We start from the raw sequence: 25,187 nt of genomic DNA, 5'->3' as shown, positions 1-25,187 counted from the left end.
CACCTCAGTTGAGCACGTCAACCTCTACTCATCCCATGGTCACACGTAGCAAAAGCCGCATTGGCAAACCACAACAGCGTCTTTGTCTACACACCAGCATCGTTTCTCCTTAATTTTCCGACCTTTCATGTTTAAGCGGCTAGAGATTCTAATTGGAATGATGCAATGAAAAAGGAATATAATGCTCTTATCAAAATTAGAACATGGTCTCTTGTACCACGACCAAAGTCTACTAATGTGGTTCGTTTCTTTGTGGTTATTGATGCACAAATTTGATGCAAGCGGAAAAATGGCTAGATACTGATGAGTGGAGATTTTGACTCATTCTAACTTGTGTTTACTGATTGTTTTAGGAGTTTTTGGAGTCTTTTCAGGAAGTTTCAGGTGACTTAGAGGCCTTATCAAAGGATTGGAGTGTTTAGGAGGCATTGGAGCAAAAGGAGATGAATTTGAGCAATAAGAAGCTATTTCACACGTTTTTGGAGAAATCATCCCCGGAGCACCTGCTCCCGGTTTGGATTCTTCGTAGAGCACCTGCTCCAGACGGGAGAAAAATAAGGAAATCGACTTTTACCTAATTTTGGGAGGAGAAAGAGAATAAAAAGCCCACAGCCGCCTGTGTTTTAGAATCACGTTTTTCTACAGACTTTCTACGCTTTCTTTTTACAATTTTCCTGAACCATAGAGTTTTTACTTGTAAGCTTTTGGGAGAAGAAATCTGCTACACTTTGAGAAGAATTCTGAACCCTATTATCTCTTCTGCGATTTTAATTCATGAATTCCTTTCCATCTGTTTTTGTGTTTCTTTTCTCCATGTCTGAGTAGATCTCTTAGCTAGATTAAAGCGTTCAAAGGATTTCATGAGTTAGAAGATTAGATGCAAATAGGGCTTGATATCTATTGTCTTCACCATTGTTAGGCTTAATGCTTAGGTTGAATTGATCACTCAATCTGCGATTTTAGGTTAATCTATTCATCAAAAGTGTAATAGGTTGCTAGAATAAACATTGGTGAGCGATTTGTCCTTAGCCAACGACAGTTGAAGTTAAGGCAAATCGTGAACAGATCAAACCTGCTAGCTAATGCTTGTCTGCAATTTTCTAGGTTCAAACGACAGTTTAGGATTTAGGTTGTTAGACAAAGTTATCGAGATCACGACAGTGGATCGATAAGCTTTTCTGTTTGAGTTCGAGACTTGCGTTACACTTGTGCCCTGAATAGTCATCTGATTCTTATCTCTGAAATTCCTGCGAATTGCTTTGGTCTAGTGCTTGTTTTAATTTGAATTTAAATCGTTGTTTGCCATTCTGTTACTTTTTAGTTTTCAAAACAAACCATCTTTCGTCTTAGCTTTAATTCAATCCTCACAAATTCATAGAGTAACACTGGTCCTCTGGATTTCGAATCCTTTATATTACAACTACATCACTGTTCTATTGCAGTAGAAACTAGGAGTATATCTAGTGAGAATCAAATTTTGGCGCCGTTGCGACGGGGACCAATTCGTTACCTTTGATTTTTGGTTTGAAATTCAGACTAAGGCTTTACTAATTTTTTCTCTCTTGTTCTCTTGTTTGCGTGTGTTTCAGGTGTATGTCAAATATATCCACAAGGAGCAACTGCACCGATCTTGTTTCTTTGTCGAACACCGATCTAGCAAGAGTCGAGCGAGAAAACAGACGTCAAAGGCCTATTCAAGCCAACATGGGCGATCAAGGCAACAATGGCAACATGGCTGTCGAGGTTCAACAGCTTCGACAACAATTGGAGCAGCTGAAAAAAGGCGCAGCAAGACAGGGAGCAGCCACAGCCTGCTATTGGAGACAAGGACAGTCCGCACGCTTACTATCACAACAGGGCTGCGATTGCTCCTCCAACCATTCAGAGGCAAGACTTTGAGATCAAACCTCAGCTGATCTCATTGGTGAAGCAGCACCTCTTTCATGGGCTTCCTGCTGAGATTCCGATGGACCACATCGAGAATTTTGAGGAGATTTGCAGCACGACTGGATCAAACGGGATACCAGCCGATTTCTTGAAGTGCAAGCTTTTTCCATTCTCACTTGCGGACAAAGCTTTGCGCTGGCTGAAGTCATTACCACCTGGGTCATTGACTACATGGGAAGAGTGCAGATCAGCATTTTTGGACCATTTCTACACTAAGGCCAAAACTGCAGCTCTGAAGAACAAGATCTCGTCGTTTAAACAGCAACCTGGCGAAGCTTTCTGCGAAGCTTGGGAGAGGTACAAGGAGTACCGAAGAGAGTGCCCTCACCATGGGTTCTCTGATGAGCAGATTCTGTCAACCTTTTATGATGGTGTCAACTGGGATTACAGGAATGCTTTGAATGCAACTAGCAATGGCGATTTCATGACTAAGTCCAAAGAAGCTGCTTATGAGTTGATTGAGAACTTAGCTGCAAGCTCCAGCAACAAATCCCAAGAGTATGACAGGTCTAGCAAAGCAGTTCATAGTGTGGAATTGAGCAAAATCGATGAGCTTACAGCAAAGGTGAATCTGCTGTTGAGAGAGAACCAGAGATCTGTGCATTTTGCTGATGAGGTTGGTGATGCACCTCTTGCTCAAGAGTTTGTAGATGCAGAGAATAATGATCAGATGGAGGTAAATTTCGTGAATGGACAAGGGTATGTGCAGAATCGCAGTTTCAACAACTTCAGAAGCCACCCGAATTTATCCTACAGAAGCAACAATGTTGAGAACCCTCAGGATCAGGTCTATCCGCAGCAAGGAGTGCAGAATCAGTCAGGATTTCAGAAGAACTTCTCCAGCAATTTCCAAGGAAAGCAGTTCGTCACCAATCAGAATCGATTTCAAGGTGGAAATCAGCAGAAGTTGCCTTTCACAAGTCTACAGCCTTCTTCGAGTTCCTCAAATAACTCGCAGGATGAGCTGAAAAACTTGATGCAACAGCTGCTGGTTAATCAGCAAAAGTCTTCCATGGAGATTAATGCCAAAGTGGACACCATGTACAATGATTTGAATGGCAAGTATGAGGCTGTGTGGACTCATGTGAAGAAGCTGGATGTTCAGGTAGCTCAGACTGCAGAAGCTGTGAAGAGATCACCTGGAATTCTCCCTGGAAAAGGTGAAAATCCCAGGAATGAGTTTGTGAATGCTATTGAGCTTAAAAGTGGGAAGACTCTACATGCTGCACCAACAAGCTCTGTCTCAGAAAAGAGGAAGAAAAAGGACGTGGAGCACCTGCTCCAAGAAGAGGAATCAGCTCATGACGTAAAAAAGACGAAGGAGCACTCTTCCTCCATCGGAGCACCTGCTCCAAAATCTGGAGCACCTGCTCCAGACGTAGATTTGACGAGGGAGCACCCTGAGCCAACGAGGGAGCACCTGCTCCAGCCACCTGCCCCAGCAAACATTCCTGCAAGAGTTTACACGCCTAAGGTACCTTACCCAGTTCCACCAAAGAAGTCTCGCAAGGACTTAGAGGATGCAAAGTGCAGGGAGATGCTGAAGGATTTGACTGTAAAACTCCCTCTAGCTGATGCTGTTCAGATGATACCAGCCCTTAAAAGATACATGAAGGGTTTAGTGTCTGGGAAAGCTGTTGAGGAAGAGAGTGTCATGATGGTTTCGAAGGAGTGCAGTGCTGTGCTTCAGAACAAAGTGATGAAGAAGAGAAGTGATCCAGGAAGGTTTGTTCTCTCAGTTAGGATTGGGAATGTACTTTTTGCAAGGTCTCTCTGCGATCTAGGTTCAAGTGTGAATCTGATGCCTTACTCTGTAGCCAAGCGATTGGGTTACACCAGATTCAAACCGACGAAAATCTCGCTGGTATTCGCTGATAGATCAACCAAATTCCCTGTTGGTATACTTGAGGATCTGCATGTTCAGATAGGTGATACACTCATTCCAGCAGATTTTGTGGTTCTGGAGCTTGATGAAGAACCCAAGGATCCTTTGATATTGGGTCGATCCTTCTTATGCACAGCTGGTGCAATCATAGATGTGAAAGAAGGAGTGATAGATCTCCAGCTGGGAGATATGGTGGTGCGATTTGAGATGAATAAACTCTTCAAGAAACCAATGCTGGACGGACAGACATTTGTCATAGATGATGGTTCAGGCATTGCTGAAGAGGTTGCTGAAGAGGTTTTGGCCATCGATCCTCTCGAAGTTGCACTCACCAAAGCTGAAGGAGAACATGGGTATTTGAGTGAAGAAGCTGATGGGTTTGCAAAAATGCTGAATGCAAGCACGAGAATGCAAAGGCAGGTGGCGTACATGAGCTTAGAAGGCAAGGAGAGCTCACCTGCAGAAAAAGCCGACGGAGCACCTGCTCTGAATCCTGGAGCACCTGCTCCCGACGGTTTGATTGATGGACCTTGGAGCGAATCGAGAGCTCCGAAGCTTGAGCTCAAACCCCTTCCTGTGGGGCTCAGGTACGCGTTTCTAGGACCCAATTCGACATTCCCTGTGATAGTGAACTCTGAATTGAACAATGTAGAGATTGCCTTGCTTCTTTGTGAAATTAGAAAGTATAGGAAAGCTATAGGATATTCACTAGATGACATTCCAGGGATTTCTCCTGATCTTTGCATGCATAGAATACATCTAGAAGATGAATCAATGACTTCTGTAGAACATCAGAGGAGGTTAAACCCGAATCTACAAGATGTTGTAAAGAAAGAGATAATGAAACTTCTAGAAGCTGGTGTGATCTATGCAATTTCAGATAGTAATTGGGTTAGTCCGGTTCATTTAGTTCCTAAGAAAGGTGGCATCACTGTGATAAAAAATGATAGGAATGAATTGATACCAACTAGAACTGTTACTGGGCATCGAATGTGCATAGATTACAGGAAATTGAATGCTGCAACTCGCAAAGATCATTTTCCTTTACCATTTATCGATCAGATGCTTGAACGCTTGGCTAACCATCCTTATTACTGTTTCTTAGATGGTTATTTAGGTTTCTTTCAGATCCCAATCCACCCGGATGACCAGGAGAAGACGACATTCACATGTCCTTATGGCACTTTTGCATATCGCAGAATGCCATTTGGCTTGTGTAATGCTCCAGCAACATTCCAACGCTGCATGATGTCGATTTTCACTGACCTGATTGAAGACATAATGGAAGTTTTCATGGACGATTTTTCTGTCTATGGAAGCTCCTTTTCTGTCTGTTTGTCTAATCTATGCAGGGTCTTGCAGCGGTGTGAGGAGAAGCATCTGGTGCTTAACTGGGAGAAATGCCATTTCATGGTAAGAGATGGGATCGTGCTGGGACACAAAATCTCAGAGAAAGGGATCGAGGTGGACAGGGCAAAGATCGAGGTGATGATGAGTCTGCAGCCACCAACATCGGTCAAGGGGGTTCGCAGTTTTCTGGGCCACGCAGGTTTTTACAGACGCTTCATCAAAGATTTCTCGAAGATTGCCAGGCCCCTGACGCAGCTGCTGTGCAAGGATGTGAAATTCGAGTTTGATGATGCATGTTTGGAGGCATTTCACAGGATAAAAGGAGCTTTGGTCAGCGCTCCTATTGTCCAGCCACCAGATTGGGAACTACCTTTTGAGGTCATGACCGATGCTAGCGATTATGCAGTGGGAGCAGTGCTGGGACAGAGGAAAGAAAAGAGGCTCCACGTCATCTATTATGCTAGCCGAACACTCGACGAGGCTCAGTGCAGATATGCCACAACTGAAAAGGAGCTTCTTGCAGTGGTTTATGCTTTTGAGAAGTTCAGGTCTTACCTTGTTGGTTCGAAAGTTGTTGTTCACACAGACCATGCAGCTCTGAAATACCTGTTGACGAAGAAGGATGCCAAGCCAAGGCTCCTTCGATGGATCCTTTTGCTGCAGGAGTTTGATTTAGAGATTAAAGACAAAAAAGGGATTGATAATGGTGTTGCAGACCACTTGTCGAGGCTGAAGATAGATGATGACATTCCACTAAATGACAGCCTTCCTGATGAACAAGTTTACGCCATAGATGTTTCTGGGTTCGACGAGCACCTGCTCCCCACCGGAGCACCTGCTCTGACGAGTTTTTGCAACCAAGTTGACATAGGTCGGCATTCTGGTTTCCCATGGTTTGGAGAGATTGCAAATTACCTTGCTGCAGAGCAAGAACCTGCAGGTTTTGTGGGAAAAAAAAGAAGAAGTTTCTGAAGGATGTGAGGCACTACTTTTGGGATGAGCCTTATTTATACAGGCATTGCTCTGATGGAATCTTCAGAAGATGTGTAGCTGACGAGGAGATACCAGGAGTGTTGTTTCATTGCCATGGATCCTCTTATGCAGGTCACTTCGCCACTTTCAAGACTGTGTCGAAAATTCTCCAAGCTGGGTATTGGTGGCCAACGATGTTCCGAGATGCAGCGAGTTTTATCTCTAGGTGTGACACATGTCAGAGACAAGGGAACATCAGCAGGAGGAATGAGATGCCTCAGAATTTCATCTTGGAAGTCGAGATTTTCGATGTGTGGGGTATAGACTTCATGGGACCTTTTCCACCATCTTATGGGAATGAGTATATTCTGGTGGCAGTTGACTATGTATCAAAGTGGGTGGAAGCTCTGGCTAGTCCCACAAATGACGCAAAGGTGGTTTTAAAGATGTTCAAATCTGTCATTTTTCCCAGGTTTGGTGTGCCGCGAGTGGTGATCAGCGATGGAGGCTCTCACTTCATCAACAAAGTCTTTGAAAACTTGTTGAAGAAAAATGGCGTAAGGCATAAGGTGGCGACCCCATACCATCCTCAGACGAGTGGGCAAGTTGAGATTTCCAACAGGGAAATCAAGAACATCCTGCAGAAGACTGTGAGCACCACAAGGAAGGATTGGGCAGTGAAGCTTGATGATGCTCTTTGGGCATACAAAACAGCTTACAAAACACCTTTGGGGACTACACCATTCCACTTGGTGTATGGAAAAGCATGTCATCTTCCAGTGGAACTTGAGTACAAAGCTGCTTGGGCAGTGAAGCTGCTGAATTTCGATGCAAAGAGTGCTCAGGAGAGGAGAGTAATGCAGTTGCATGAGCTGGAGGAAATTAGGCACCTGGCATATGAAAACTCGAAGATCTACAAAGAGAGGACAAAAACTTTCCATGACAAAAGGATCCTCAACAGAAGCTTTGCACCAAACGATCAGGTATTGCTCTTTAACTCTAGATTGAAATTGTTTCCAGGGAAGCTGAGATCGAGATGGTCTGGACCTTTCACCATCAAGGAGGTTCGACCATATGGAGCTGTAGTGTTGCTGGACACTAAAGGAGGCGAGTTTGTTGTCAATGGACAGAGGTTGAAACCATACCTTGCTGGTCCAAATATCGCAGAAGGTGAATCAGTCACCTTAAGCGATCCCCCTCAAGCCTAAATGGCTTTCCAAGTCAAGCTAATGACTTAAAACAAGCGTTTGGTGGGAGGCAACCCACCGGTAAGAGTCTCTAACTTTGTGTCTCTTATTCTTAGCTACTAACTTTGTTTTTAGATTCTTTGTTTCATCTAAAAAAAAAAAAAAAAAAAAAAAAAAACAGAAAAAAAGAAAGCAGGTAGAGGTTTTCAGCGATGGAGGTGAAAAGAAGAAGAAGGAGAGAGCAACCCACAAGAGCACCTGCTCCATCTGATAGATTGGTTGCTCAAAGCGTAAAAACTGACGAAAGAGCACCCCCTCCCCAGTCGGAACACCTGCTCCACAGGGTGCTCACCACGTAAAAAGTGACGAAGGAGCAACCCAAGGGAAACCGGAGCACCTGCTCCGGCACCTGCTCCAGACGAACAAAAGACGAGGGCGCACCCAGCTCTGTTCCGGAGCACCTGCTCCGCCAGGGTGCTCCACATGTGCGAACCAGGTAAGTTTTTTGGACACTTCTCTAGCTTATTTTTACACCGGGGACGGTGTATAATAAGTTCGGGGGAGGATCTTGTCATCTTTTGCATTTTCTTGTGTTTTTCTTGAGTCAGTTTTTAGTTTGTTTCTTTGAGTCATTTCTTTTTATCGAGTCAGTTTGTTATATGAGTCAAAGTCAAAGCTTGTGGGAATTAGGACCAATTCTATGATGATTTCAGACCATTTGTGAATCTTGACCATCTTCTTTTAGTGATTATTACTGCAGAATCATCTAGATCGACTAATGGAAAATCCAAAGACAAGCAGTAGACTAGAGGAGCCCAAAATTCTTGACTAGTCCATTGAACCTGAGCTAATTTCTCAGCTCTTCATTTTTCCTCATCTATCAGGTTAGTGCTCATAGGGCTTGACTCCTCATTCTTACCTGACAAATAAAGACCTGTGTGATAGATTTGGTATTCTTCTCTTATGTTCTAAGCATTGTTTCAGGCTGTTTCTAAAAAAAAAAAAACAAAAAAATGAACAAAAGGCAGAAAAGATTGAAATGATTTTCTTTTAGAAGTAAAGGGTTAGGAAAATTTCCAAGGATCCCATTATTTTACTTCTAAAGTGGAATGATCACACAAGGGATGGAAGTGAGGGGTAGGAAAATTTCCTGTGACCCCATTATTCGCCTACACCTTTGATATATGATGAGGGGACAAACCGGGGATTCGGTGGCAATCACCATCAATACTCGCGTCTTTGAACCTTGTTATATGTGCCAAAAAAAAAAAAAAAAAAACCGAAACAGCTTGAAAAGTGAATAAGTTCGGGGGAGAGGAAAGGTACTTTCGTGTAGTATGGTCAATTTGTTAAGGTATAAGTATGGGAACGAGTCTAGAAGGTCCTTAGCACTAGTTTTATCGATGAGACTCAGCAGTGATGGGACATCAAAGAGAGGGCGACCGCCTGCTTTGTCTCTCCGCCACCTTGTTTCTCGTGAGAATCCCTTGGTTCTTACATCATCTGGTATCAGAGCCGAAAGTTCTGCTTTCGGTTTTCTGTCTCCTATCCCTTTACTTATCTTTTGTTTCTGCACTTCTAGGTTGTTAGATCGGCTAGTTACATATTAAGAAAAGCAAAAAAAATTAGCTAGGGTAGTAGTTCATTGCTTTTGTTTCTTTTCGTCTAAGAAATTAAAAAAAAATTATCCAATTCATTTTGTTCATCTCACTTCGTATTGTTGCATTTATTTGTTTACATTAAAATTAGAAAATTAAAAAAAAATGAGGTTTAAATTTTAGTTATCTCTTGCGTTTAAGTCTCATTATACCCTTGGTACTTTGACGAGTTGTTGCTTTTGTGAGGTTTCAAGAGACCATGGGAGATAACACTGAGAACGCCGCACCTGCTCATGCCAATGGACAACAACACAACAAACTCATGGCCATGCTAGCCACCATGAGAGAAGAACTGAGAGATACTCGTGAACGTGTCGCAAGACTCGAGCCACCAGCTCACCGAGCACCGAATCATGTGCTGCCCCAAGCTCGTAGGAACGTGCACAACCCGGCCGAGGAGATTCCACCTGATTCTGATTCAGACAGCATGCCTGAACTGGAAGAGGATCTCCCACCAGACCCTATGCGTAGACGGCACCCGAGAAGACAAGATCCTATGCTACGCAACAGGCCTCGAGAACGAGAGCCGAGAGAAGTTAACTATGACATAAAACTAACGCCTAATCCCGAAGTTTATTTGGACTGGGAACGGCGTTTAGAATATATCTTTGATTGCTATGGCTATAGTGAGAACATGAAGGTGGCCTTAACCGCGGCTCAACTCACCGATAATGCTTTAGCATGGTGGAACCGCACCGTAGCTGAGAGGAGACGCCAAGTTTTTGGACCGATACAAACTTGGCACAACATGAAGTACCTCTTACGACTCAGGTATGTTCCTGAACATTATAACCGTGACTTACAGAAGCGTTTTCGTAAGTTAACTCAGGGAACAAGGAGTGTGGAAGAGTACTTTGAGGAATTTGAGAAACTGATGAACTCCCTAGAGCTTGAAGAGACAGAAGAGGCCTTAATGGCTCAGTTTGTTGACGGTCTACAAGAGAGGATAGCCCGTAAAGTGGAGAGAGTCAAGTATAGATCTCCACGAATTATTACATCTTTCAGTTCAGGTGGAACAGCAAATCAAGTGCAAAGCCTCGCTAACAAACCGCAACCGAGGGAGCCAGCCGTGGCAAGCCTGCTCGAGTAGAACCCATGACAAGGGCAAGGCCGTGGAAGCTGATTCACGTATCAAAACAAAACCCACCGAGGCGCCAAAGGCCAACCGACCGGAACCAGGTAAGTACCAAAACACTAGTCAAGCTAGAACACGCGACATAACATGTTTCAAGTGTCAGGGTCGAGGGCACTACGCCCGAGACTGCCCAAATCAAAGGGTAATGATCATCACTCCGAGTTGAGGATATGAATCTCAAGACGAGCCCAACGAAGAGCCTGAGGACAACGAAGAGGATGTGGAATACCCTGATACTAGTGAATATCTCTTAGTGACTAGGAGAGTCTTAAGCGTGCAAGTTCAACCTGAGGATCGGATCCAATGAGAAAACTTATTTCACACGCGATGCACCATTCACAACAAGGTATGTAATCTTGTAGACCGTCCACCACCATCGGTCATGTACGAAGCTTTCATGGGTTAGCCAGTTTTTACCGGCGATTTGTGAAAGATTTTAGCACCGTGGCCGCACCACTCACGGCTGTCATCAAGAAAAAAGTTCCATTTAAGTGGGGAGCAGCTCAAGATGAAGCGTTCCAAGCCTAGGAAAAGCTTATTAAAGCACCCGTTCTTGCTTTACCAAACTTTGATGAGATGTTCGAAGTGGAATGCGATGCCTCTGGACTAGGGATCGGAGCTGTGCTGCACCAGAAGAAGAGACCGGTGGCGTATTTCAGTGAGAAACTCCATTGGGCCACCCTCAATTACCCCACCTACGATAAGGAGTTGTACGCGCTGGTTAGAGCATTGGAGACGTGGCAACATTATTTGCTGTCCAAGGAGTCATCATACACACTGACCACGAGACCTTGAAGCACTTGCGTGGCCAAACTTCACTTAAAAGGAGGCATGCCAAATGGCTTGAGTTTATAGAGACTTTCCCCTATGTAATCAAGTACAAAAAGGGCAAAAAAACGTGGTAGCTGACGCTTTATCAAGGCGCCATACGCTTATAGCGACCATGGAGGCCAAAGTTTTGGGCTTCGAGCACATCAAAGCACTATACAAAGATGATCCTGAGCTTGGTGAAACATATAACGATTGCTGCCAAGCCCCCACAGGTTCTTTCTATATACACGATGGTTTTCTTTTTAAAGACAAACGCTTGTGTATTCTGTAGGGATCAATGTGGGAACTAGTGCTTAGTGAAGCCCACGGTGGAGGATTAATGGGACACTTTGGGGTGGATAAAACTCTGGCTGTCATGATGGACCATTTCTATTGGCCACACATGAAAAGAGACGTGGAATGGTTCTGCGCAAGATGTATCCAGTGCCACAAAGCTAAATCCAGGTCACACCCTCACGGTCTATATATGCCTCTACCTATACCTAACGCCCCTTGGGTAGATATTTCGATGGATTTTGTCTTAGGATTGCCCAAGATCAGGCACAAGGACTCCATCTTTGTTGTTGTTGACTAGTTCTCTAAGATGGCCCACTTTATACCGTGTGAAAAGACAAACGACGCCACGCAAATAGCCAATTTGTTCTTCAAGGTAGTCGTGCGTCTACATGGGATCGCAAGAACCATCATTTCAGACCGAGACACCAAGTTTCTCAGCCATTTTTGGCGTACCTTGTAGAAAAGGTTAGGCACCAAGCTCCTCTTCTCCACAACTTGCCATCCACATACCGATGGTCAAACAGAAGTGGTAAACCGAACCTTATCTACATTACTTAGGACTGCACTGGGTAAAAATATGAGCACATGGCTCGATTGCATCCCTTTTGTAGAATTTGCTTATAACCGAGCAAGACACTCGGCTACAAAGCTATCTCCATTTGAGATAGTTTATGGTACTAACCCTCTTTCTCTAGTGGATCTTAGACCTATAGCACAGGTAGACAAAACCAATCTAGATGGATTGAGACGAGGAGAGCTATTCAAAAAGCTATATGAGACGGCGAAGACCAACATAGAAAAAAGACCGAGGTCTACAAGAAGGCCGCAGACAAAGGCCGAAAGGACGTCTCATTTGAGCCTGGAGATTGGGTCTGGTTACACATGAGGACAGAAAGATTCCCTGGTCGGCGTGCATCCAAACTCTCACTGCCAGGCGATGACCCATTGAAAATCTTCAGCAAGATCAACGATAATGCTTACCGTTTGGATCTTCCAGGTGAGTATAATATTTCACACACTTTTGATAACACCGGATTTTGACCATTTTTATGGATCGTTTAATATCTTATGCAGGTGTTTTAACTCTGTTTTCAATGGTTTTTAAGTGATTTCTATGTTTTAGAGTTTTAAAAGACTTTTCAGGAAACTTGGACTAAAGATGTGCAATTTGGAACAAAAAAGCAATTTTGGATAAATGCAGACCGTCAAAAGTATGGCACTCTATGGAGACCGTCTGATCATCCCCAAAATTTGAGACAACATAGAGGAGACAACCAGCTTTCTAATGCAGTTGGTTTGCAGACAATTCAACAGTTAGATCTTCAGATATTCCTGATGCACTAAAGACAGAAAATGCAGTCTCGAAGGAGAGCATAGGCCGCGACCGCGGCCAGACCATGATTCTCCGCGGTCAGGAACACCGCGATCGCGGCCAGACAACGTTGACGTCTGAAAGTGACCTAATTCAAGCCCAAGTTCAGCCCACTACTTATTCCTTAAACCCTAGACGTTTCCAACAAATTAGAAGACTATATATACTCCTTTTAGGTCATTCTAATGACCAAGTCGTGGAGAGAGAGCAGAGAATAGAGCCGCACACCTCGGAGTTGCCGTCCTCGGGAGAAGAAGGAGTCGCCGAAGGAGCCACCATCGATCTCCATCTTCATCCTCGTTCTTCGTTCTTTACCTTTATCTTATTTAATTTCCAGCAAACTACAATACTTCTGTGATGTTCTTATACACTATGATTGAGTAATTCCCTTGTTGGGTTTTAAGGGATTTCTCAAAGGGATTCATGGATTGATTTCTGGTTTGTTAGATTAGGGTTTATCTTTAGAGTTCTTCGTCTAAATCTGCGTTTCGTTTATGTGGCTTGGATCGATCATCTAGCTATTGTGATTAGGTTGATTTACTCACCGAAAGTATTGTCGAATCGATTAACCTTATTTAGATGAACAAATTCTCTTAGACGGCGTGAGTCGATTTAAAGCGTTTTGTGAAATTATCAAACTAATTTGTCTTGACACTTAGAGAACTGAATGGGAGTTTAGTCAATCTGAGTGAATTGATTTGTGATTAATACTACGTGAGTAGGTTAGTCTGGGTTTGATTTATGGAACACATCTATAGAAAACTCTATGTTTAATTCTCTTGTTAGCTAGTCTATGATTCCCGACGAATTCCCTAACGCCAACACCTTCTCGTATTGATTTGATCTTATTGTTTACTTGTTTTGAAGTTTATTATTTGCTATTTTCGTCACTGTTCACAACCCCCAAACAAACAGCCATATTTTCATCTTAGCTCAGTTCTCATCTCAAGTAAACTCGTATTGCAGTTATTTGGTCTTCAGTGGATTGATTTAGTGTGTCGTGAGAGTGTCAAGTTTTACCCTAAATGAAATCAATAGCCGCAAGTGCACAGCTGATCGATTGTAGTATTGAGGGATCGAATCCATAGGGAAGGAGGATCTTTCCTGCAAAAGCCTTCGAAAGAAATATAAAGTAAGGAAGTTTAGAACCAGGCGAGTTTTGTGAGGGTTTTGGTGGTGTGTTTAAAACGTAAAAACAAATCTTAAAGAGAGAATACGGGAATTAAAATGACCTAATAACTAAACTTAACGAAAACGGGTAAAAACAACAAAAACGGCTATACCTAATTGCTAAGTGAAAATCGATTGAAAGAGTAAATAAACTAGACTAAAGCTTGAATAAAAATCGGTGTGAATCTATAGAAAAAGAAGCGCTGGGGTTCAGGGAAGTTTTCTCAGGGGTATGAACGATTCAAAACATTGCTAGAGAGTAAATTTAATAAGATCTTAGCTTAAACTTTTCGAAGTGGAGTCACCGACGTATGAATACGCATTTGTCGTGATCATAGACAACTATCTCTCTTAACTCTGACCAGTAGGTTTCCACTCTGGCCCTGGAAAAGAAGAGGTGCATTATGTTTAAGACTCGTCAGCATTCACAAATCGCCCATAGGTAGGTTTCCACTCCTATGTTTGTTTTGCTCTCCCAAACTAGATCTGACACCGGATGAACACTTTCGTGTCACCAAGCATCTGGATCAGATTGTAGTTCATGACGCTACTCTCAGTAAAAACGAATTCAGAAGAAAAAGTTCTAAAATTCGGTTCAATAGCTCATGGAATCCTCACCGAACATATATATCCCCATCAAAAATCCCTTAGACCCAACAATAAAACTACTCAGACATGATCAACGAAATCAAAAACATAGTATTAGAAGGTAGAATAGAAACCGAAATTGAAAAGAAAGAACAAGGGTTCAAGAGACAGATCTCTCTCTCCCTAAAACCTAAAAACAAAGCTTAAAGTAAAATTTCTGTAAAGTATTTCGTCTCTCTTTTTCTCTCTTTAAAAATGACCTAAATAACATGTATTTATAGTCTCCAATACTCTCTGGTGTCTAGGGTTCCAGAATTGAGGCTGGGAAAATGATAAGGGCTTCAGAAATGGGCCTTCAAAGTCGGAGTTAGCTGGCCGCGTCGGGATGTGCGTGACCGCGGGGAATGGGTGGCTGGCCGCGGTCGCGGTGGTTGTGACCGCGGGGAATGGCCTGTTGGCCGCGGGTGGAAACGCGTGCCGGCTGGTTTACGGGACATCTTGCTCTTCGCATATCTTTTGATTGAACCGTTGGATTGCCAAGCTGTAAAGTGTGCTGGAAAGCTGGTACTTCCATCTTTAAGATCTCCAAATTTGAGCTGGATCAGACGGTGAGAAGGCCTTCAATCAGGGGTGAACTTCTGACGGTTTGACTCTGAGCTGAAGTCTGGTTTTCTATCCATTTTGTTAAGCTTTTCCCAAAGTTACCTGAAAAGAGTTTTGGAACTAAAAATACTAGAAAAACGTAATAAAAGTACTTAAAAGCAATTAAAAACATAGAAAAAGTATTTCAATACGATCCATAAAAGTGGTCAAAATACGGTGTTATCAACTCCCCCAGACTTAAACCTTTGTTTGTCCTCAAACAAAGCAAAAGCCTAAACTGGTTAAGTGAAAATAAAAATAGGAAATGCACAAATCTCAGAGACATCAACTCCTAAACTAGGACCAAAGATCGTGCATCAATCCACAACTTAGTCTAGAAAATTCTCACCAATACACAAGAGATACTAGTCCAATTTTTCCGTCATGCAAAAGTTAAACAATCTAAATCTTGATTCCAGTCAACTAGCTCTCTACATTCATTAAGTTTAATAGTGAGTTCTCATTAAAGACATCATCCAGGGTAGACGGCGTTTGGCATTAAAGGGCTGTTTAAGTGGTGGAGTTAAAGTGTTTCAGGTTACCTGATGAATCTGGAGGATGCAAGATAATATGCAAAACCGCAAGAGAGATAAGGACCTGTTAATGACCGAAATTTTCAGTCACTTCTTCTTGCCAAATGTTATTGCATAATCCTTCCTCCTTTGTTGTAAACAGCTATTCCCCCAGACATAGATTCTTTTTGGGAATCAGAAAATGATCTCCAAAACTCCATAAAATCGAACTCCAGTTGCCTTGGGACTTAAAATTCGACATCTCTAGACTCTCTAAGGCTTTTATTTCCTTTCTTTTCTTATTTTCGGTTTTTTTTTTTGGAAAAGAAATGCCTTTTAAAGAGAGAGAGACTAGAGGACGGGATTGTACCAAAAGTTGAGATTTTTCTACGGCAAACTGAGCTTCCTCTTGTGTTGAATCCTTCCGGAAAATTTTCCGGCAAATTGCAGGTCTCTGTCCTTGGTGACTGAAAACTGCGTCGTTCCTCTTTCTCTCCAACGTTTTTGCACTTATCTGCATATAAGACAATAGAAAACAAGAGTGCATGTGGTTTGAAAGAGGATTGATTAAGGTGGGGAACTAGCTAAAGATGAACTAGCCATTCAGGATCAACAGAGAGTGGTAAAAAGGATAAAGGAGTCCTGAATGTATGATTTGTTTTCCTGGTCTAATGTTTTCATGAGAGAATTAAGTCCAAGTCAAGTCCAAATAAAACAGAGCTAGTGTATTCCTTCATCTAAATCGAAATCATTCAAATTCCTCTGGGGTATTTCGTTTCAAATGTGCTTAACTACTGCCTAGTCTAGTCCTAAATCATGAATGAGCATGTTACTAGGAACAGTCTAAAAGCACACACTCAACTATCATTGATTCATGTTCACCATTCCCTTTAAAACGTATTTTGTTTTGAAAACCGATTTTGAAAAACTTTAAGGAAAATGCAAAAAGTGTAGATAATGCAAGACTCATGAAAGAAAAGTGGTTAGAAAGGGATGAAATCCTCCCCCAGACTTAAATCACACTGTCCTCAGTGTGAAACAAGTCGAGATTGGATGAGTAAAAATGCATAGATAATCGAATTGGTAAGGCCAAAGAGAACTTACCTGGATCGGGATGCTGGTGGAGATGAACCGGATTCATTCGAAGAGGTTTGGGAAGGTGATTGGTGGTGATGAAGGTGGTGGAGGGTGATGAATGAGGTGAACTGGGGATTGGTGAGGTGAAATGAGGTGAAGTAGGTGGTTTGGGGTCGGGTTTGATCTCAACGACCATTTGCCGCGGTCAGGAGCCACGCGACCGCGGCAAACCGGTGCTCGGCCGCGGTCAGGAAGACGCGGCCGCGGTCGAAGATGTGTTTCCCGTGGTCAGAACATCTGCGACCGCGGGGGCTTATATCGCGGCCTGTTCCTGCTTCTCCTTGGTTCCTGCTGGGCCGAGCAGTTAGGGACCATCCTTTGTTTTTGGTTTTTTCGGGTTTTTGATTTTTTTTTTTTTTTGGATTTTTTTTTGTTTTATAAGAAACTCCTGAAACTAAGAAAAAGAAAAAGATCAATAGAAAAAGAAAGAAAAATCCTAAAGAAAACAATACCTAAATGGGTTGCCTCCCATTAAGCGCTTCTGTTTTAAGTCGTTTAGCTCGACTTTTGGTGTTGGACGTGGCTTAGTCCAATGAAGAAGACCTTGTCTTGAGACAAGTCTTTTTCGACATCTCCTTGCTTTGCCTAGCAGGTTCTTCGTCACTCCAAAGCTCTTATTCAAATTCTTCTGTTGCAGAACGTTTTTCTGCTTTGCTGTTGTATGGGACAGCTTCTGTGAAGACATCTTTGTCGATATTAGCAAATGAAATCCTCCGGTTTGGCCAGTCCATTATAGCTCCGTAAGTTGCTAGAAAAGACCATCCGAGAATCACTAGATATGTTGCGTCTCTCGTTTCGACAATGTAGAAGTCGACATGCACGATGCAATCTCCTATTCTCAAAGGAATTTCATAAGCTATTCCTTGAGGTGTTCCATTGGAATCATCAGCTAGACTAATCTTTGCTCTAGTCCTGCGCAGGTGTTTAATAGCAAGTCTCAAAACAATTGCCTTGGACATCATGTTAAGACAAGCTCCAGAATCACAAAGCACGTTTTTAAACATTTCTCCTCTAATAGAACAAGAGATTAGGAACTGGCCTGTAGTCTTGACCTTATGGAGAATTCGAACTTGCCTTCCTCTGTAGGTGTTGGCTGGTGTTTCAAACGCAGAATAGGATTCACAAAAGAAAGCTGCAGCGTCGTATTCAATGATTGAATCGATGTATGGCATCTTTATCTTGCTGCATATCGGGTCTTCTTGGATTGAAGAGTCAGCTGAATCTTCAACACATTCCCTTGCCATCATACAAGGTAATGATTCCTGCCAATCTGTTTCTTCATCTGAAACTTGGTTTTCTTCTTCCTGTGTTGCTTTTTTAGGTGCTGGAGGTTGAAGTTGGGACAGAAGATGTATTATTTTTCTCTCAAATCCCGGAGGTGAATCTGAACGACCAACTCCCGCGGTCAGAGGCGTCGTGACCGCGGGAAAATGAGCCTTGGCCGCGGTCGAAACTCTCGGACCCGCGGCTCCGGATATAATTTGCTCATAGTCCGTTTCTTCCTTCTTTTACTTGACACAAACTTCTCCAGCTTCTTTATTTGGTAGACCAGCGTCATATGAACTCATACCAGGGCGTTGTTGTGCATCTTCATCAGGATCTTTGGGAGATTTCTTAGAAAATCTCACAATTTGCGCAATGTTGGGCATCTGTTCCATCCTTGCATCAATCTCCCGTGCTTTGAGCTCGAGTCTTTCAGCTTGTGCTCGATCTCCTGCAATTCTTCGTCTGTCTTCTCTCTATACCAGGAGGCGGATTCTCTGACTTCTTTGTTCTCCTGCTTCAATTCTACAATATCGCTTGAGTTTTGTATGATGTCATACCCTTGTCTTGTCTGCTCTGTTGCGACTTGGTGGATCATCCCAGCTAGTGTTTGTGTGTCCTTGTGGGTTTGTTCTTCCAGAACTCGAACATGATTGGACAGATCATCGAATTTTCTGTTGAACTCTTTAGAGATTGAATCAATTCTCTTGAGCAGGGTGTTTTCGGTGAGAATCTGCTGATCAAGGAACTGGTTTTTCATTCTTTCGAGGTGTCCCAAACGTCTGCTGATCCTCAAGTTGTCCTCTTGCTGACTAGGGTTCTACAGTGGAGGATTATAGGTGTGTGGCTCGAAGTAGGTCAGAGGAGGACCATAAGGATCTTCCCGGCGTCGAACAGGCTCTCTGCGCCGGTGGTATGGATGATTTGGCTGGCTGTATCGATCCATGTAGCAAAGATCTCGGGCTTGGTGTTCTTCTATGCGTCTGGTGGCTTGAGGAGTGTTGTAGAAACTTCCCTCATAGTATGGATTTTGATTTATAGGATCCATATCTTCTGAAATGGAAACAAAATAACCGAAAAATGGAAATATGCAGAAAAAAGGGTTTTAAAGTCGATTTACCAACCTTTCTTAGGGTTTTGCGGAAAAGAAAACGCGTGCCTTCCCCGGCAACGGCGCCAAAAACTTGATGTGGTGTGTCGTGAGGATATATATCCCCATCGAAAATCCCTTAGACCCAACAATAAAACTACTCAGACATGATAAACGAAATCAAAAACATAGTATTAGAAGGTAGAATAGAAACCGAAATTGAAAAGAAAGAACAAGGGTTCAAGAGACAGATCTCTCTCTACCTAAAACCTAAAAACAAAGCGGCCAAGGAGAAAGACAAAAGGAAGTCAAGGCCCTTTGCAAAAAATCAAGATCATTGTCCCACCAGATTCAACAGAATCTAGCGAGGAACAGATCCAAGAGCTAATTGAGAACACCAAAAAAGTCTTAAGCAATGTTAAAGTCTGCAAGAAGGGCAAAGGAAAGAAGCTGGTACTGCAAGGAGAAGAATTCAAATCTCCGACACTCGGGAATGTTGAAGGCACATCAAGAGAAGTGTTATGTCATCCTACCTGATACCTTTTAGCCTAAGTCGAGCTAAACAACTTAAAACAAAAGCGCTTAATGGGAGGCAACCCATTTAGATACACTTTCTTTCAATTTTCTTTTCCACTTTTGCAATTTATGTTTTCTTTTTCCTATTTTCAGTTTCAGGTAATTTTATAAAACTAAAATACAATAGAAATCAGAAAAATAGAAAAACCAAAAAAAAGGATAGGTTTTAGCTGCTCTACCTGGCAGAAACCTGGGAGAAAGACGCAGGCCGTAGAAGAATCAGCCGCGGTTGCAGCCAAGCGAGCATCGACCGCGAGACAGAAGTTCCACCTGCGGCCGGAAGAGGGTTCACCGCGGTAGCGTGTCTCCTGACCGCGACCGTTGGTCTTTGAGACGAGACCTCCGATTCGCGTTGCTTTTCAGAGATTCCTGGTAAATTCCCAACAACTCCCAGAACATTCCCGGGACAGCTCATTCCGATTCCCCGTAAGTTTTTAAATTTTCTTAGTTCCCGGTTCCATAACTACCAAGTAAGGTAAGTTCCCGTAAACGTTTGAATTCTCGAAAATTTCCCGTTTTGCCACAAAAACGCATTTTAAAGAAAGGGAATGCACTTTTGGGATCAAAGCTCCTTTTTTTTTCTTCTAAGACACTTGGAGATTTAGGATATAGAACATCTTTTTCAATTCTTAAGCGTTTTAAGAAATTCTTGGACCAAACCTCACTCTTTTTCAAAGCTGATTTCAAATCTATCATCAAATCTCTCTTTCCAACAAGGTGTGAAGCTCAAAGTCGCCATTTTTGATCGATTTCAGAATTTAGGGTTTTCTTAAAAGGCTAAATTCTAGGTTTATTATTGGTGGAGATAGCTTAAGAATAATAGATTAGCCTTCTAGGTTGTCTAGAAATTGATTTTAACACTTGATTCAAGAGGAAATGATAGTTCTGAAATTTGGAATCTACATGCTTTGTAAATATCAATTTTGGACTAGTAAAGTTTGAATTTGATCAAATCTTGTGTGATTAATGATTCATATTAGGTAACCTATAGATTTTACATGGAAATTGCTCAATTAAACCAACTTTTAGAAAATTTCCATGTAAAGAACATCACAAATCCGAATCTGGTCATGAACAACTCGATTTTTCGAATTGATATCAATTATGCTTGCTTGTTGTTTTAACTAACCTCTTGATACTCTGATTTGAATCTCTGATCCTTAATGTGTTAAACGCGGTATCCATATTCAGTCTTTTTCCGAGAATTACATTGTCTTGTAGGGACATGGATCGACCTGAATCTCGAAGAAGCCGTCGCACTGGTGACAGCTCCGAGACAGTACCCGATGATAGTACTCTTGGAGAGTACATGCTGAGCTGAGCTAGACCGAGAACAAGAGGTCGAGTGGTGAAGCTGCTCCAACACTCACGAGAAGCCCATGCGATTCCCGAGCCACCAAAATTAGATACATTGGGAAAGAGATTAACCCGATGATAGTATTCTTGGAGAGTACATGCTGAGCTGAGCTAGACCGAGAACAAGAGGTCGAGTGGTGAAGCTGCTCCAACACTCACGAGAAGCCCATGCGATTCCCGATTATGCAAGGCGGTTCAAGATTTAAAGTGGACTAGTATCAATTTTGGACTAGTAAAGTTTGAATTTTATCAAATCTTGTGTGATTAATGATTCGTATTAGGTAACCTATAGATTTTACATGGAAATTGCTCAATTAAACCAACTTTTAGAAAATTTCCATGTAAAGAACATCACAAATCCGGATCTGGTCATGAACTACTCGGTTTTTCGAATTGATATCAATTATCCTTGCTTGTTGTTTTAACTAACCTCTTGATACTCTGATTTGAATCTCTGATCGTTAATGTGTTAAACTCGGTATCCATATTCAGTCTTTTTCCGAGAATTACATTGTCTTGTAGGGACATGGATCGAATTGAATCTCGAAGAAGCCGTCGCACTGTTGACAGCTCCGAGACAGTACCCGATGATAGTACTCTTGGAGAGTACATGCTGAGCCGAGCTAGACCGAGAACAAGAGGTCGAGTGATGAATCTGCTCCAACACTCACGAGAAGCCCATGCGATTCCCGAGCAACCAAAAATTAGATACATTGGGAAGGAGATTAACCCAAGAGTCGATTATGCAAGGCGGTTCAAGAAGCTGAACATCAAACCGACACCTTGCATCGATTATCATATACTCGAGATACTTGGGATTAGAGAAGATGTTATCTGGTACATCGATGCACTTGGACTGAGACCATACATGGAGCTGAATCTTCCAACTTATGCTAAGCTAGTTCGCGAGTTCTTAGCAACCGTCACCCTTCACCACACAAAGAGGAGGAGCCCTAGAGCATTTGACGATATTCTATCATTCTTTATTCGCAGACAGTCCTACTCACTCACCATTCCTGCACTTTGTGAAGCTCTTAAGCTTCAATACATTGATGGCGTTCATCTCGACGAAGAGCCTGATTTCGATTTATGGAGAGAGATGGGTCATGGCGTCTATGATAGTGGTAGATCCAAGTCAACCCTTCTTACCATCCTGCGGTGAGAGTTGTGCACAAACTCTTGGCACACATGATTTTCTTTAGAGCCAACACGGGATGTGTTATGAAGACCGAGCTTATTACACTTCAGACACCATTTATGGATAACCCTCGACTTGTCTGCTTTGCCTGGATCATCGCACAGAACATGGTGAAGGTGAAGCATGATTTACATATATGTGAGGATGCATCTACTGCTTTTGGGAGCGCTATTACAGCCATACTACTGGCTGTCGGATTTGATTTCTCATCTGATGTCCCATTTCCGGACGTCTGGTATGACCTACTCTATCTCTCTCGCGACCACACTATCTCTCGTGCCATTTTTTATCCAAACATGTTTGGTTACAAGTATTGCACTGGCACCGAGAAACACTGAGTCTGTTTACCTTCACCATCAGTCCTGAGACTATGCGACGGAGCACGACCGCATTGGACTCCAGGATCTGATGAGTTTCTACTTTCTGTATCTCGCATGTCACTCACTATCGGGCAATACATAGTGGCTAAGGCCAAGTGTGACGCAGCTTCAGCACGTTCTCACTATCAGCCATCATCTACATCATCACGCGCACAGTCTGACCTGGAGCGCAGAGTTGAGAGACAAGGGCGACGTTTTTAGCGCGTCGTCACCTTCCTGCAGGAGCAGCACCAATTCGATACAGACACATCAGAGGAGGATTGATCGATCAGCACTTCACTTCATCATCAGCCCCACGGTTCTATCATCATTTTCTTTTCTTTTATTTTTAGATTATATTGCTTTTATTTACCATCTCCTCACCAATTTTTTCATACTAGGGACAGTGTGATTTAAGTTTGGGGGGAGGATGTCTATCCATACTAATCATTTTCTTACTTTGTTTTCAAGTATTTTTTAAATTTTTAGTATGTAACCTATACGACTTTTAGTATTTTTCAGGAATGTTTGACACAAAACTATGATGATTTAGACCTGCATGCTTCTACACTACGCATGATAGCTCATTTTTGGTTAGCACTAGACTAGGCGGTAGCTAAAGTACTTGCACTACGAACTCCCACCAGAGGACTTCTATTCATGGAGATTCTTCCTAACAGGTTATACTAGCTCGTTTTATTTGACCTTAATATTGATATTTAATTTTCTCATCATGGATTATAGGCATGCATTAAGATATACATCTAGGACATTTTTTTCCTCATTTTTACCACTCTTTGTTGTCCGAGGTAGTCAGTTCATCTTTAGTTGGTACCATACCCTAAACCCGAACCTTTATTCTCGAACCTCATGCATTTATTCTTTAGTTTGTATTAGCAGATATGTGCAAAAATATCAGAGAAAATAGGAACGACGCAATTTTCAGTCACTCAAGAGAAAGACTGAATGGAATTAGCAAGGAAGAGTATCAGAAACCTTATCAAGCTTCATATTGCCTCAGAGAACTCATTCTTATTGGTTATTTTGTCTCCTCTATGACTTTATATATAAAGGCGTTTCCCCGTTCAAAAAAAAATGAAAGGAAAAGAAACAAAAGTCTGATGAGTCTTAGATTTTCAAAATTATTTGGAGTGAAGGCAACCATTATTCATCTATGGAGCTATGATTTTGTAAGTTAAACAGAAATCTAAGTCTGGGGGAGTTAGGAGAGAACCTGAGGAAGAAGATCAGAGATTTATGGAAAGAAGAAAGTGACTGAAAACTGTGGATATCAACAAATTCACTATCTCTTGCGGTTTTGCATTATATCTTGCACCCTCCAGATCTTCAGGTAACCCAGAAATACTTTAAACCTCACCCCTAGAAGAAAACCTTTTGATACCTAGCTTAGATCACCTTGCCTATACTTCCTTTGATGAGAACCATCAAAATTTTTAATGAATGTTACGAGCTAGTTGACTGGAAGTTAAATCTAAGTGCATAGATTTCCGCACGACAGATTAATGGACTAGTTATGCCCATATTTTTAGTGAAAATTTTCGAGGCTATCTCTGATTGATGCATAATTATTGATATTAGTCTAGAAGTTTGGTCTCTGAGATTTTGTTAGTTCCTGCGTTTTTAAACCTCTCGCCGAGATTTCGTCTTTGTTTTGTTTGAGGACAAACAAAAGTCTAAGTCTAGGAGAGTTGATAACACCGGAGTTTGACCATTTTTTATGGATCACTTTAATATCTTTTGCAGGTGTTTTTACTCCATTTTCAAAGGTTTTCAAAGGATTGTTTTTGGATTTTAAAAGACTTTTCAGGTAAGAAAAAAGTGCAAATTAGAACAAAAAGACTCTTTTGGATAAATTCAGACCGTCAGAACTCTCATGGAGAGACGAAGACCTTCTCACCGTCTGATCAACCCCAAAATTGGACACTTAACAGAAGACTCAACCAGCTTTCAAATGCAATTGGTTTGGAAACATTCACATAGCTGATTTTGATGCACCCACTCAGAATATTAAAAATCGATCTGCAAGTTAAGTACCATTCCCGAACTGGAATGAGTTTGAAGTCAAGCCTCAAATAATCTCTTTGGTGAAACAAAGTTCCTTCCGAACATCCAATGGATCACATTGAGCTCTTTAAAGAAACCTGCAGAATGATGAGAACAAACCAAGTTCCAGCATATTATCTTAAGTGTAAGTTGTTCCATTTTTCATTAGCAGATAAAGCTCACCGTTGGTTGAAATCTTCGCCTGCATGATCGATCACTAATTGGGAAGAATGTAACACCGCTTTTCTAAACCACTTCTATTCTAAGTCAAGGTCGAACTTACTGAGAACTAAGATCTCAAGTTTCCAGCAAGGAATGGCCAAACCTTTTTATGAAGCCTGGGAGCGTTTTAAAGATTATGAACGTGACTTCCTCCACCATGGATTTCCCGGATCAAGCCTGCTTAGCACATTCTACAGAGGAGGCAACCAAAGTACAAACTTTCACTAGATACAGCCAGGAATGGAGATTTCGGACAAAAGACAATAGCACAAGGAAGAGCCCTCATCGAAAATTTGGCTCAAGCCAACAGCAACGACTGTCCAAAATATGATCGTTCTACGAAACCGACTGGAACAGACAATAAGGAGATAACCGAGCTGAAGAACATGATGAGCCA

The 25,187-nt window shown here is 42.2% G+C and overlaps 2 non-coding genes across 2 annotated transcripts; both read right to left on the bottom strand.

Moving 5' to 3' along the window:
- Positions 1-2,176: 2,176 nt before the first annotated feature.
- Positions 2,177-2,283, bottom strand: LOC112088311. The gene has a single exon (XR_002900473.1). It is a non-coding gene; the product is annotated as a small nucleolar RNA R71 (small nucleolar RNA).
- A 22,564-nt stretch (positions 2,284-24,847) lies between these two features.
- On the bottom strand, positions 24,848-24,954 carry LOC112088325. The gene has a single exon (XR_002900486.1). It is a non-coding gene; the product is annotated as a small nucleolar RNA R71 (small nucleolar RNA).
- Between the last annotated feature and the right edge of the window lie 233 nt (positions 24,955-25,187).

The sequence above is a fragment of the Eutrema salsugineum genome, unplaced genomic scaffold, assembly GCF_000478725.1.
Source record: "Eutrema salsugineum unplaced genomic scaffold, Eutsalg1_0 scaffold_15, whole genome shotgun sequence".
NCBI classification, from domain to species: Eukaryota; Viridiplantae; Streptophyta; class Magnoliopsida; order Brassicales; family Brassicaceae; genus Eutrema; species Eutrema salsugineum.
Note: the sequence above shows the minus strand (reverse complement) of the source record. Positions and strands in the feature narration are given on the sequence as shown.